Source organism: Mauremys mutica, chromosome 7, assembly GCF_020497125.1.
Source record: "Mauremys mutica isolate MM-2020 ecotype Southern chromosome 7, ASM2049712v1, whole genome shotgun sequence".
NCBI lineage: Eukaryota > Metazoa > Chordata > Testudines > Geoemydidae > Mauremys > Mauremys mutica.
In genome coordinates, this window is record NC_059078.1 from 126,103,446 (window position 1) to 126,116,298 (window position 12,853).

Below are 12,853 nucleotides of genomic sequence, written 5' to 3' on the forward strand. Positions count from 1 at the left end.
TGCTGGAAGGGTGTCAAGGGGGGAGGGATAGCTCAGTGGTTTGAGCATTGGCCTGCTAAACCCAGGGTTGTGAGTTCAATCCTTGAGGGGGCCACTTAGGGAACTGGGGCAAAAATTGGTTCTGCTAGTGAAGGCAGGGGGCTGGACTCGATGACCTTTCAAGGTCCTTTCCAGTTCTAGGAGATTGGTATATCTCCAATTATTACCTTTTTTATATCGACATCTGCCGAGTGCAGTGTTAGTCGACTGCTCCTGCAGGTGCAGTCCATGGGCATACGCAATCCAGCCACCTGCCGTCAGCGAAAGGATGACAAACCCTCCGATCTCCGTTACTTAAGGAGGGCGAGGGGCGTGCATCGCGTGCCGTAACACCGCCCGCCTGGGAATTGGAGAGGTGTACAGCCCGAAATCCCTAGTCGGGCTCCAGAGGGAGGAGGAGAGACCTCTCCCCAGGGCGCCTGGGCTGTCTTGGTGCACGTGCTGGGGTAGGCGCTGAACCGGAGAGCTTTGTGCAGACAGGTACAGGGATACGCCCGTGCCCAGGTCTGGGGTCGGCGCCGATCAGGGTCAGTGATGACGCCAGGAGCAGGCCCAGGCAGGAGGCGGCCAGGTGCCTGGAACAGGAGGGTTGCCATGGTATTTCCTAAACATTGCCCTGAAGAGCCCATATGGCTCGGCCTGGCTGCAGGAGCTCCTGGAACGCAGAGGCTCCCAACGGTGCCTCCCCAAACAACCAGGCCTGGCCTGGCCCCCACCCCTATCCGACCCCCCCCCCCGCTGGCCCCCTGGGACCTCTGCCCCATCCACCCTCCTGCTCCTTGTCCCCTGACCACCCCTGAGACTCCCGCCCCTGACTGCCCCCTGCCATCCCATCCACCCCCCCCTCCTTCCTGACTGTCCCCCGGGACTCCTGCCCCATGCAACCCCCCTTCTCCCTGTACCCTGACTGCCCCCCACCATCCCATCCACCCCCCCCTCCTTCCTGACTGCCCCCCGGGACCCCTGCCCCATGCAACCCCCCTTCTCCCTGTACCCTGACTGCCCCCAGGCCCTCCTTCCCTGACTGCCCCCCGCCATCACATACACCCCCCCTCCTTCCTGACTACCCCCCTGGACTCCTGCCCCATGCAACCCCCCTTCTCCCTGTACCCTGACTGCCCCCCCCCCCGCCATCCCATACACCCCCTCCTCTCATTCCTGACTGCCCCCCGGGACTCCTGCCCCATCCCAAACCCCCCTTCTCCCTGTACCCTGACTGCCCCCGGGCCCTCCTTCCCTGACTGCCCCCTGCCATCCCATCCACCCCCCCTCCTTCCTGACTGTCCCCCTGGGACCCCTGCCCCCATTCAACCCCCCTGTTCCCCGCCCTCTGACTGCCCCGACCCCTATCCACGCACCCCCGAAGTCCCCTGCCCTCTATCCAACCCCCCCCCCCACTCCCTGCCCCCTCACCGCACTGCCTGGCGCACCGTGGCCTGGCGGCGCTGTGGCCGTGCCACCGTGCAGCACAGAGCACCGGGTCAGGCCGGGCTCTGCAGCTGCGCTGCCCCAGGAGCCCACAGCCCCACCGCCCGGAGCCTTGCACCCGCGGCAGAGCGAGCTGAGGCTGTGGAGTGGGGGAACAGCAGAGGAGGGGCTGGGGCAGCCTCCTGGGCCAGGAGCTCAGGGGCCGGGCGGGAGGGTCCCATGGGCCAGATGTGGCCCCCGGGCCGTAGTTTGCCCCGCTCTGGTTGAAAGGGACATTCCTCCTGTTTCACCGCCTAGACGCCCGCCTCACAGGGCCGGCGGGGAGCTCTGTCACCGCCCAGTACAGTCTGAAAGGCTCGGATGCTCTGCTCTGCCGGCCCGGCCAGGCTTGAGTCGGTCCCGGGGCCAGGAGCCTGCTGAAAGAGCTGGCGCTGGGGAGGGAAGGAGGCCCAGGACGGCCCCAGGTGCCCGGCACAGACTGGGGACGGGCCAAAGGGAGTGTTTGGCAACCAGTCCCTCTCTGTGCCCTGTTGGGACTCGCCAGCCAGCTCCCAGCCTGTGTCCCTGGGCTCCAAGCATCCCGTTGCGAATGGTGGCCACAGCTCCGACCTCCTGGCCAGGCACTTGCCCCAGGTCGGCAGCCTACGTCTTCCTCGGCTCGTGTTCCCTCACGCTGCTCCCATAGCTCCCCTGGGACAATCCCTGCCTGCCCTGGGCTCCCCCGGCTCCCCCCCCTACCATCCCCAAGTTCTCCCCCCCTCGCTATGCGTTCCCACCTGCCCCGCTGCACCCCGGGGGCTCGCTGGCGCCCCCTGGGGGCCATGCCGGGGATGAGAGCCAGCTGGTGGGCAGGGCTGCGGGGGAAGCTTGGTTTTCCCATGAGACCCTTAGCTCCAGGTTGGACGCTCCCCTCTCTTCGCTCTCCGGGACAGAGAGGGGTGGGAGGGCCGGGAACACCTTTTATTAATTCGCACAGCCACTGCCTGCTGGGAAGCGGAGCCAGCCGCGGGCTGGAGGGGAACAGGAATGGGGGAGCGCCCTGGCCGCTAGCTGGCTCGGGAACATCCAGTCCCAGCTCTGTGGCTGATTGGGCCCGTCTCTAGGACGGGCTGAACCAGAGCGCTGGAGCCAACGTCCTTGAGCTTAGGGGTGGGGGAGGGGCACTCCTAAACCGGACTCGGATTGGATTGTGTAACGAGCAGCACCAGAATCGAACGCTCCCCTGCACCCTCAAACTTCAGGCATGTCCCCGGCCAGGAGCGGGGTCGGGCTCCGTCTCTGGTGGGATGAGGTTTGTAACCCTGGCAGAAGCAGAGGGGGCCACAACCTGAAGTGTGCCTGAAAGCGATTTTCAAACACCCTTACGAGCCGCTACTGCCCGGTTCTCCAGCACAGTTCACCCCCAAGTGCTTCACGCTGCTCTAGCGTGTGTCGCTAAGGGAAGAAACCACTGCCGCCCCTACTGAAATGCAGCCACCTCTGGGGTGGAGCCTGGCAGCTGTTTAACAGTGCACAGCGTTTTAGGACACATCCCACATGTGACTGAAACTGCCGGGGGAATGCAGGGAGGGAGACTGCACTGCCCCCAGCTGAGATCTGACCGATACCCGCAGATACCAGCTGCTCTTTAACAGCCCCGAGCAGGCAGGGCCTGCAAACTTAGACAACCAGCGGCTCCCTTTGCACTTCACGTCCTCTGCCGTTAAGGGCAAGCCGGTTTTTCATGCACTCAGTTACTCCTACCCCCCCTGCCAGCCACAGACTTCAAGGGCCTCCTCTCAAGCATCTCTGGAGCTGCTGCTGCTCAGAGGAGACTTGGAAGGAGCGAGGGCCGTGCTGGGGCCCCGGCTGCCGGTGGGCTGGAAGAATAAACTTCCCCTGGGTGGGCACACTCTGCTGCCTGCCTGCCTGCCTGCCAGATTTCTGTTGCTCTAGTCCAAACAGCAGCCTGGCCGTGTCCCCTTCTGTACCCAGTGGGTGGAGCTCGCTGTGTCTGCCCTGCCCTCTGCCCCGGGCTGAGCCCGGTCAGCAGCATGCTCTCAAGCTATGAGCTGGGCCGGGCCAGAATGAAATGCCAGCGGGGAGGTGTATGCAGTGTTGTGGCAGCCGCGTTGGTCCCGGGCTATCAGAGAGACAAGGTGGGGGAGGTGATATCTCGCATCGGGACAGTTTCTGGTGGTGAGCGAGACGAGTTTTCACGCTACACTGAGCTCTTCTTCGCGGCCAGGAAACTTACTCAGCATAACAGCTAAACACAAGGTGGAACAGGTTGGTTAGCAGAAGTAGTTAACGCACATTTCAAGGGAGCATTTAAGGTGAAGGGGCCCATTAACCTCCCCCAAGCCCAGTCAGAGGGAGGAAGAAAAAAACTGGGGGCAGGGATTGAATTTGGATTAAAGATTGTTGTAATAAGCCATAAATCCAGAGTCTCTGCCAAGTGCGTGGCGTTGGGGGTCTAGCAGAGGTCTGAATTTAAGCTCCCAGGCTCGTCTTTTGAAGGTGTCGTGCGGGTTTCCGCTGAGGATGAGGCCCGAGAGGTCAGAGACAGAGCGATCGCTTTGTGAAAAGTGTTCGCCCACAGGTAATGTGGTGGTTTTGTGTTTGATCGTTTTCCTGCGTGAGTTCATTTGAGAGCGTCGAGATTGTCTGCTTCCACCCACAAAGTTGTTGCTGATCATTGTATCAGTGGAGTCTGCAGGTTTGGCATCTCTTGTTCTGGCAGGGTCAGGTGCCGCTTTGAGTTGGTGTGTCCTGGTCTCTGGGGAGCTTGTTTCTGATGAGCTTGGCAAGGTTCAGGGGTTGTTTGAAGGCCAGAAGGGGGGGTCCCCATCGAGTGTGGGTTGTAGTTTGATGATGAGCTCCAGTGTGGGGTGGTAGGTGACAACCTGTGGAACTCCTTGCCAGAGGATGCTGTGAAGGCCAAGACTATAACAGGGTTCAAAAAAGAACGAGGTAAGTTCATGGAGGACAGGTCCATCAATGGCTGTTAGGGATGGTGTCCCTAGCCTCTGTTTGCCAGAAGCTGGGAATGAGCAAAAGGGGAGGGATCACTTAATCATTACCTGTTCTGTTCATTCCCTCTGGGGCACCTGGCATTGGCCACTGTTGGCAGAAAGGATACTGGGCTAGATGGACCCTTGGTCTGACCCACTATAGCCATTCTTATGTTCTTAACCAAAGGGTGCATTAACTAGTGGTGTGATGTGGATGGGGATTTTATTTCTATACTGAAGCAGATTTTCTCAGGGTATTTGGGTCGTCCATTCCATGATACGATCTACTTTTCCGGTAGAGTGTCTTTGTCTGATGAAGGCAGTTTTAACTGTGTTATGGTGTGTATCCTCAACTTTCTCCTCAGAGCATTTTCTGTTGTGTGTGAGTGCCTGGCCGTAGATACCGATTTCTTGGTGTGTTTGGGGTGGTTACTGGATCGGTGAAGATAGATGTGGGAATCTGTGGGCTTCTTGTATGTAGTTGACTGTAGGGTTCCATTGTTAAGAACAAAAGAACGGTCATACTGGTATCATCTGCAAATTTTGCCACCTCACTGTTTACCCCTTTTTCCAGATCATTTATGAATATGTTGAACAGTGCTGGTCCCAGTACAGACCCCTGGGGGACACCACTATTTATCTCTCTCCATTCTGAAAACTGACCATTTATTCCTGTCCTTTGTTTCCTATCTTTTAACCAGTTATCAATCCATGAGAGAACCTTCCCTCTTATCCCATGACAGCTTGAAGCAGATTGTGGTGTCCAGGAAATTGGTGCTGGTGTGGGAGTATTTCAGACAGAGTTTAATGGATGGGTGATGGTGGTTGAAGATGTGGTGGAAATCTGTCACGGAGTTTAGGTCGTCTGTCCAGAGGATGAAAATATCATTGATGTTTCTCAGATGTATCATTGGTTTCATGGTGCATCTGTCCAGAAATTCTGACTCAAGGTGGCCCATGAAGAGGTTGGCATACTGGGGAGACGTCCTAGTACCCCTGGCCGTTCCCATGGTTTGGACAAAGGGTTGGTTGTTGTCAAATGTAAAACTGCTATGGGTGAGGATGAAATGGATGAGTTTGGGGTGGAGATCTGAGGGTTGTCCAGTGTCTTATAAATATTGGAGGCAGGCAGCGATGCTGTCATGGTGAGGGATGTTGGTGTATAGAGAAGTGACACCCATGGTGGGAAGGATGGCTTCCTGAAGGCGGTTGTTAATGGTGCAGAGTTTCTGGAGGAAGTCAGCTGTCCTGGAGGAAGCTGGTCCTTTGTGCGGTGAGTGGTTTGAGGCTGGTTTCTGTGAGTCCCAATACTCCTTCATGTCAGAGTGCTGTGGCCAGATACGATGGGTCTGCTGGTTCCCTTGTTCGTGTCGCTTGGGGAGCACATAGAAGGTCCCTGGGGTGGGTTCGAGGAGGGGATGAGATTGCAGAGTGTCTCTTGGAGTTGCTGGGGAAGAGTTTGATGATGTCCTTTAATTCCGGGGTGACCTGCGGTGCGGGGTCATCTTTGTGCCCTGTACAGTAGCTGGTGTCAGAGAGTTGTCAGTTGGCTCGTTAACGTAGTCGTCAGGGTTGAGGACTATGTTGCATTCTCCTGCCTTGGTCTGCTGGCGTGGTCACTATCGACGGGATGGATTTCAGGGACTGTCTAGCTGTCCTCTTGGTGGTGGAGAGATTGTGGTGGATGCGATGCTGAGGATTTCATGGGAGAGGCGGGTAGCTATCCCAGAATGCCCTGCTCAAGGCCAGCTGTGTGTTGTTGCACCAAGAGGGGCAAGATGCCTCAGGGCTCTTCTGATGTCCTTGCAGCACGATGTCCTTGCAGCTCTTCTGATGTCTCCACCCAGCACGAACGCACCGACCACTTCCCACCCGCCACGCTCGAGTGGCCTTGGCGAAGGCTGTGCTCATGCTCAAGCCAGGCCATCTGCCTGGCAACATCTTGTCTGGGGAAGAGGTTTGGAGCCCAGAGGATCCTGGGTCCTTGTGACGGGTTGGGTCACAGAAACCCCCTTGGGAACTGCCACCTGATGTGCTGGGACTACCCCTGAACCCATTTGCCCTGGTGGCTTGGGACTTCACTACCCTGCCTGGTTGTGCCAGACACGCCAGCCTGCTACAAACACAGACCCAGGACTGAACCACCTCCCCCAAAAGCTGCAGGCTTAACTGAAAACAGCTGAAGAAGTGCCCCCAGCATCAGATACCCAGCTTCTAATGGGACCCAAACCCCAAATCAATGCGTTTTACTCTGTATAAAGCTTACACCGGGTAAACTCATCAATTGTTTGTCCTCTATAACACTGATAGAGAGAGATGCACAGCTGTTTGCTCCCCCAGGTATTAATACTTACTCTGGGTTCATTAATAAGTAAAAAGTGATTTTCTTAGATATAAAAAGTAGGATTTAAGTGGTTCCAAGTAACGACAGACAGAACAAAGTGAATTACCAAGCAAAATAAAATAAAACACACAAGTCTAAGTCTAATACAGTAAGAAACTAAACGTAGGTAAATCTCACCCTCAGAGATGTTCCAATAAGCTTCTTTGACAGACTAGACTTCTCCCTAGTCTGGGTCCAGCAATCACTCACCCCCCTGTAGTTACTGTCCTTTCTTCCAGTTTCTTTCAGGCATCTCTTTGGGGTGGAGGAACTATCTTCTGAGCCAACTGAAGACATAATGGGGCAGATATGCCTTGTAACTCAGCAAAGTATGCAGGGACTTGCCCATGTGACTCCAGACTCCATGTTGCTGTCATTTTCCACAGTAAGAACAAAGAGGTTCTTACACCTGGAAAAGCCTATAAAAGGCTGATGCCTCATCTCCATCTTGTCTTCAATCCTGCTTCGTACCTCTGGAGGGACTTTGCTACAAGCTGAAGCTCTGCACAAAGGACTGATGACCCATCCCAGCGGGGGATGTTCCAGAGACTTGATTTGAACCTGCAGTTTACTCCATCACCGCTACAAGCCTGAACTAAGAACTTTGCCATTCCTGCATGTAATTGATTCCATTTAACTCATTCTAGCTCTCATCTCTACCTTTTTCCTTTTATGAATAAACCTTTAGATTCTAGAGGATTGGCAACAGCGTGATTTGTGGGTAAGATCTGATGTGTATATTGACCTGGGTCTGGGGCTTGGTCCTTTGGGATCAATAGAACTGTTTTCTTTTATTGGGGTGTTGGTTTTCATAACCATTCATCCCCAGGACGAGTGCACTGGGGGTGATACTGGGAGACTGGAGTGTCTAAGGAACTTGCTTGTGTGACTTGTGGTTAGCCAGTGGGGTGAAACCGAAGTCCTTTTTGTCCGGCTGGTTTGGTGCCTTAGAGGTGGAAAACCCCAGCCTAGGGCTGTGACTGCCCTGTTTGAGCAATTGGTCCTGAATTGGCACTCGCAGTTGGGTCCCGCCAGAACAACATCGTCACAGTGGCGTAGTCGTGCTAGGATCCACAGAACCAGGTCAGTTAAGCCTTGGGTCAGAACCCCACGCTATCCAAATTTGAAATTTTGGTATTGAGAGATTTGTTGGTTAAAGATCAGTGACCATGAGCCAGAAAGCATCAGCAATAGCAATGAAACGGCAAGCTCTGATGGACAGCCTGCAGTTTGAACATGAGCAAAAACTGGCAGAAATTCGAATGGAAGAGAAGCAAGCCTTGGCCCAGCTGGAGAAAGAGGCTGCTGAGAGAAAGAAAGAAAGAAAGAAAGAAAGAGGCTGAGGAGAGAGAGAGAGAGAAAGAAGCTGCTAAGAGAGAAGAAAAAGCTTGTAAGGGGCGTCTGGAGCTGCCGAGGAAAAAGCTCGACAGAGGCTACAGGAGCTGGAACAGGAGACTCAGAAGATGCAACAAGAAACTGCCAGACTTCAGCTGCAAGTCAAAAAAGCAAGGGAAGAACAGCAGAAACTGTGTCCTCTTGAAAATCCAGTTTATAACAATGTTGATATGTGGTATTACTTGGGCTGTTTTCTGTGTTTAACCAGTTTTGCTATGGCCATGGAGAGGGGGAGTCTAACTCGGTGGGTAATCGCTGTTTGTCTGTGCCAGAAAGCAGCGTGGCTGTGAATGGAGTTTCTGAATGTCTGTCTGATGTCTCAGAAGGGAATCTGGAGTTCGATCAAGAGCAGAAAGATCTCATTGGTGAGGAAAATGTTTCTCAGGAGCAGATTAAAGTAGACGGTCAGGTGAAAGCCCTAGCTGAGGAAGGAAAGGGGAGATGGGTGATGGATTGTAAAAGTGAACCTGAAATGGGTAACTGTGGGTTGCTGGAAGTAGCTCAGTGTAGTGAAAAAAGCAGCAGCTTATCCATTGGGAGTGGCAATGTGCCTGGTAGGGGAAGTTGGGAGGAGCCTAGGCAGCCGTGTGAGCTGATGGCTTTGCCTAGTCAGCAGTTTGGGAAGACATGGATAGTGGAAGATGAGTGTCCCTGTCCCTTACCTGTGTCCTGGGTGGAGAAATGTGACAGTGGAGGGAATGTGCCTGTGTCTGTTGGGGGTATTGACTTGCCTATGGAGGGAGCTACCCCAATCTCCAAGCAGTTGTCTGTGAACAGCCCGGGACAAGGGAAATGAGCTCCCAAGCTGGGTGTCTGGGGAAGGAGAATGTGTCTCCGGCTCGTCTGTGTCTGTGGAGCAGACAGAAGGGGCCTTTCAGCCTGGGAGGGTTGAGAATAGTGCAGTTGTCGCAGAGTTGGTTGTGAATGCAGCTAAAGCCCAGGAAGGGAATGGTCCTAAGTTTGTGTCTGCTGGGGAGAATGGCCCTGTGACTAGGTTGCAACCAGTTAGTGTCTTAGCAAAATCCCAGAGACCAGACAATTCTGGTGCTTGTAGTTTGCCAGTTGCTAATGTGTGGTTGGAAAAGGGTGTTGCAGCTCTGTCTGCTCAGGGTGATACCCTAGCCAGGGCACAAGGGGAGCAGGAAGGTGATTTAATTGTGACAGTTTGACAACTTGTAGCAAGAAGGAAAAGATTCCTGAACTTGTTCCAGGCCAAGGGAAGAATGCTTCTAACCTGTTATCTAGAAAGTCTATGAGTTTGCCTGAAAGGGGATTGTGTAGGAATCAGCCTGATGGGCCTGAGGTGATTCTGAATGTGAGAGCCAGAAAGAGTCTGTGGTGGCTCAGGGACGTGTTCCTTTAGAGCAAGCCCTGGGTGAAGCGGGGAAGGGCAGGAGTTCTGAGAGGGGTGAACTGCTGCTTAGAAAAACTCATAGGGAAAGAACAGGGGTACTTGTGGCACCTTAGAGACTAACACATTTATTTCAGCATGAGCTTTCGTGAGCTACAGCTCACTTCTTCAGATGCACTTTTTGCGGATACAGACTAACACGGCTGCTACTCTGAAACTTGTCATAGGGAAAGGAATCCTCATGATAATCTGTGCAAGCAGTTTACTGCAACTGAAGGGTGTAAAAGTGATTTAATCAAGGAAGTTTCAGTTCCTAACAGCCAGAAATTTTCTGTTGTAAACAGATCCATTGACTTTCCTTTTGAAAGATCCAGTGTGGGCAGCTTTGAAAAGGTCTCAGATGGAGTAGAAGCTGTTAAGAAAGTTGAGCAGCCCTATAACCACGTGGCTGTGTGGGGCCAGCGTGTTGGGAAGACAATGGTGTTGGGACAGGAATGTCTCCATGCTGATTCTGTGAGGGAGCAGTCTGTGCTTCAGGGTCTGAGGACAGATTGGGTTACTGGCGTTTCAGAGCAAAACAGTTTTATGGCTCAACGCTTGAGGATGCAGAGGAGAGCAAGCCAGCTCTCACTCTTTGGATTGGTGTGGTATCTCTGTAAGACAGAGTCCAGCCTTGAAATTGGTAGCAGCGAAGAAGTTAAAAGCTAGTGTTTGTGTTAATGCAAATTACCTGCCTGGCTGGGAAAAGAAAGACTTGCTAATAGCTGTTAGGACAGAGAGCTCACCCCATCAGCCAGTGACTTCTGTTAGGCAGAAGCAGATCCAATCCACTGTTGTTCTAACCAAGTTTTACCTTGAGTTTGTAAAGAGATTCAATCATGTTATTGAACATGACTTTGATAAACCATTTCTGTTATACACTGGTACGGCCTCTAGCCCAACACTAGCTGTAGTGAGACAGACCCAAGAATGGACAGCTCTTGGGATGCAGTCAGTGATGTTTGTGTCATCCCTTCCTGCATCAATTTTGCATTGGGGGTGTGACGTTATTGATATATTCTGGGACCATATAGAACATGGTTGCAACCAAGGTCCTGTAGTGGCACCAAATCTTATGTAAAGGGTGTCATATAAGCTGTCAAGGTTCCTCCCCAACTCTGAACTTTAGGGTACAGATGTGGGGAATTGCATGGACACTTCTAAGCTTAATTACCAGCTTAGATCTAGCCACCATCCAGAATTTGTGAGTATCTGGATCACTCCCTTTCCCCCCAAAAACCTTCCCCTCCCTGGGTAGCCTTGAGAGACTCCACCAATTCCCTGGTGGACACTGATCCAAATCCCTTGGATCTTAAAACAAGGAGAATTTAACCATCCCCCTCCTCTCCCCCCACCAACTCCTGGTGGATCCAGATCCAACCCCCTTGGGTCTAAAAACAAGGAAAAATCAATCAGGTATTAAGAAAAAAGGCTTTTAATGAAAGAAAAGAAAGGTAAAAGAAAACCCTCTGGGAGAGATTAGCAAACCAGCCACTCTCACAGACGACAGATTCCAAACACAGAGGATGTTCCCCTGGGCACAAATTTAGTTACACAAAAAATACCCCAAATGATAATTCCCTTAATGATACCAAGACAAGTTACAAAGAAAATAAACATAAACCTATTTATCCCTTTCTAAACTTACTACTCTGATAAGAGGCTGGTTCCTTGATCTTTTTCACTCCGACTGAAACTGAAACTCTAAACAAAGGAAAACTTCCCTCCTTCCTTCTGAAAGATCTTGTTCCCCCATTGGTTCCTCTGGTCAGGTGTCAGCTAGGCTGGGTGAACTCCTTAACCCTTTACAGGTAAAAGAGGCATTAACCCTTAATTATCTGTTTATGACACGCCCCCCCCCAATCTCAGACAGTGGGGGAACCACACTGGCAGTGATTTCTTCCTAGAACTTTAGAATAAACAGATTAATAAAACACATGCACCTTTACATATACTACTAATTATGTAAAACTACAAGACTTTTCACATTTTAAGGACAATTTTAACCAGTTAACTCTGGGAAACTTTCACGGGAGAGTGCATCAGCTACTTTGTTAGAAGCTCCTGAAATGTGTTGAATTTCAAAATCAAAATCTTGGAGAGCTAAACTCCATCGAAGAAGTTTTTTGTTGTTTCCCTTGGCAGTATGAAGCCACTTTAGCGCAGCATGGTTGGTTTGTAGCTGGAAACGCCGTCCCCAAACATAGGGGCGTAGCTTTTCCAGGGCATACACAATGGCGTAGCATTCTTTTTCACTGATGGACCAGTGGCTTTCCCTCTCAGACAGTTTCTTGCTGAGAAACACGACAGGATGGAATTCTTGATCCGGTCCTTCCTGCATTAAAACCGCTCCTACACCATGCTCAGATGCATCAGTGGTTACTAGGAAGGGTTTGTCAAAGTCTGGGGCCCTCAGCACAGGGTCAGACATGAGTGTCGCCTTAAGCTGGTTAAAGGCCTTCTGACACTCATCAGTCCACTGAACTGCATTTGGCTGTGTCTTTCTGGTCAGGTCTGTTAGTGGGGCAGCGATTTGGCTGTAGTGTGGTACAAATTGCCTGTAATATCCGGCCAAGCCTAAGAAGGATTGGACCTGTTTCTTTGACTTTGGGACAGGCCACTTTTGGATAGCGTCCACTTTGGCCAGTAGGGGATTTATCGTTCCTTGACCCACCTGGTGTCCAAGGTAAGTCACTCTGTTTTGGCCTATTTGACACTTTTTAGCCTTAACAGTTAGTTCTGCCTGCCTGATGCGCTCGAAGACTTTTTCCAGGTGCTCCAGGTGTTCTGCCCATGAATCAGAAAAAATGGCCACATCATCGAGGTAGGCAACTGCAGACTCTCCCAATCCTGCTAGGAGACCATCTACACGTCTTTGGAAGGTGGCGGGTGCATTACGCAGCCCGAAGGGAAGTACATTAAATTCATACACCCCTGCATGGGTGATGAAGGCGGACCTTTCCTTGGCGGGTTCATCTAGCGGTACTTGCCAGTACCCCTTGGTTAAGTCTAATGTAGAGATGTACTGGGCACGTCCCAATTTCTCCAATAGCTCGTCGGCGCGTGGCATTGGGTAGTTGTCGGGACGAGTTACAGCATTTAGCTTATGGTAGTCCACGCAAAAGCGTATTTCCCCATCTGGTTTGGGAACTAGAACCACTGGAGATGCCCATGCACTGGTAGAGGGGCGGATTATACCCATCTGTAGCATGTTTTGGATCTCCC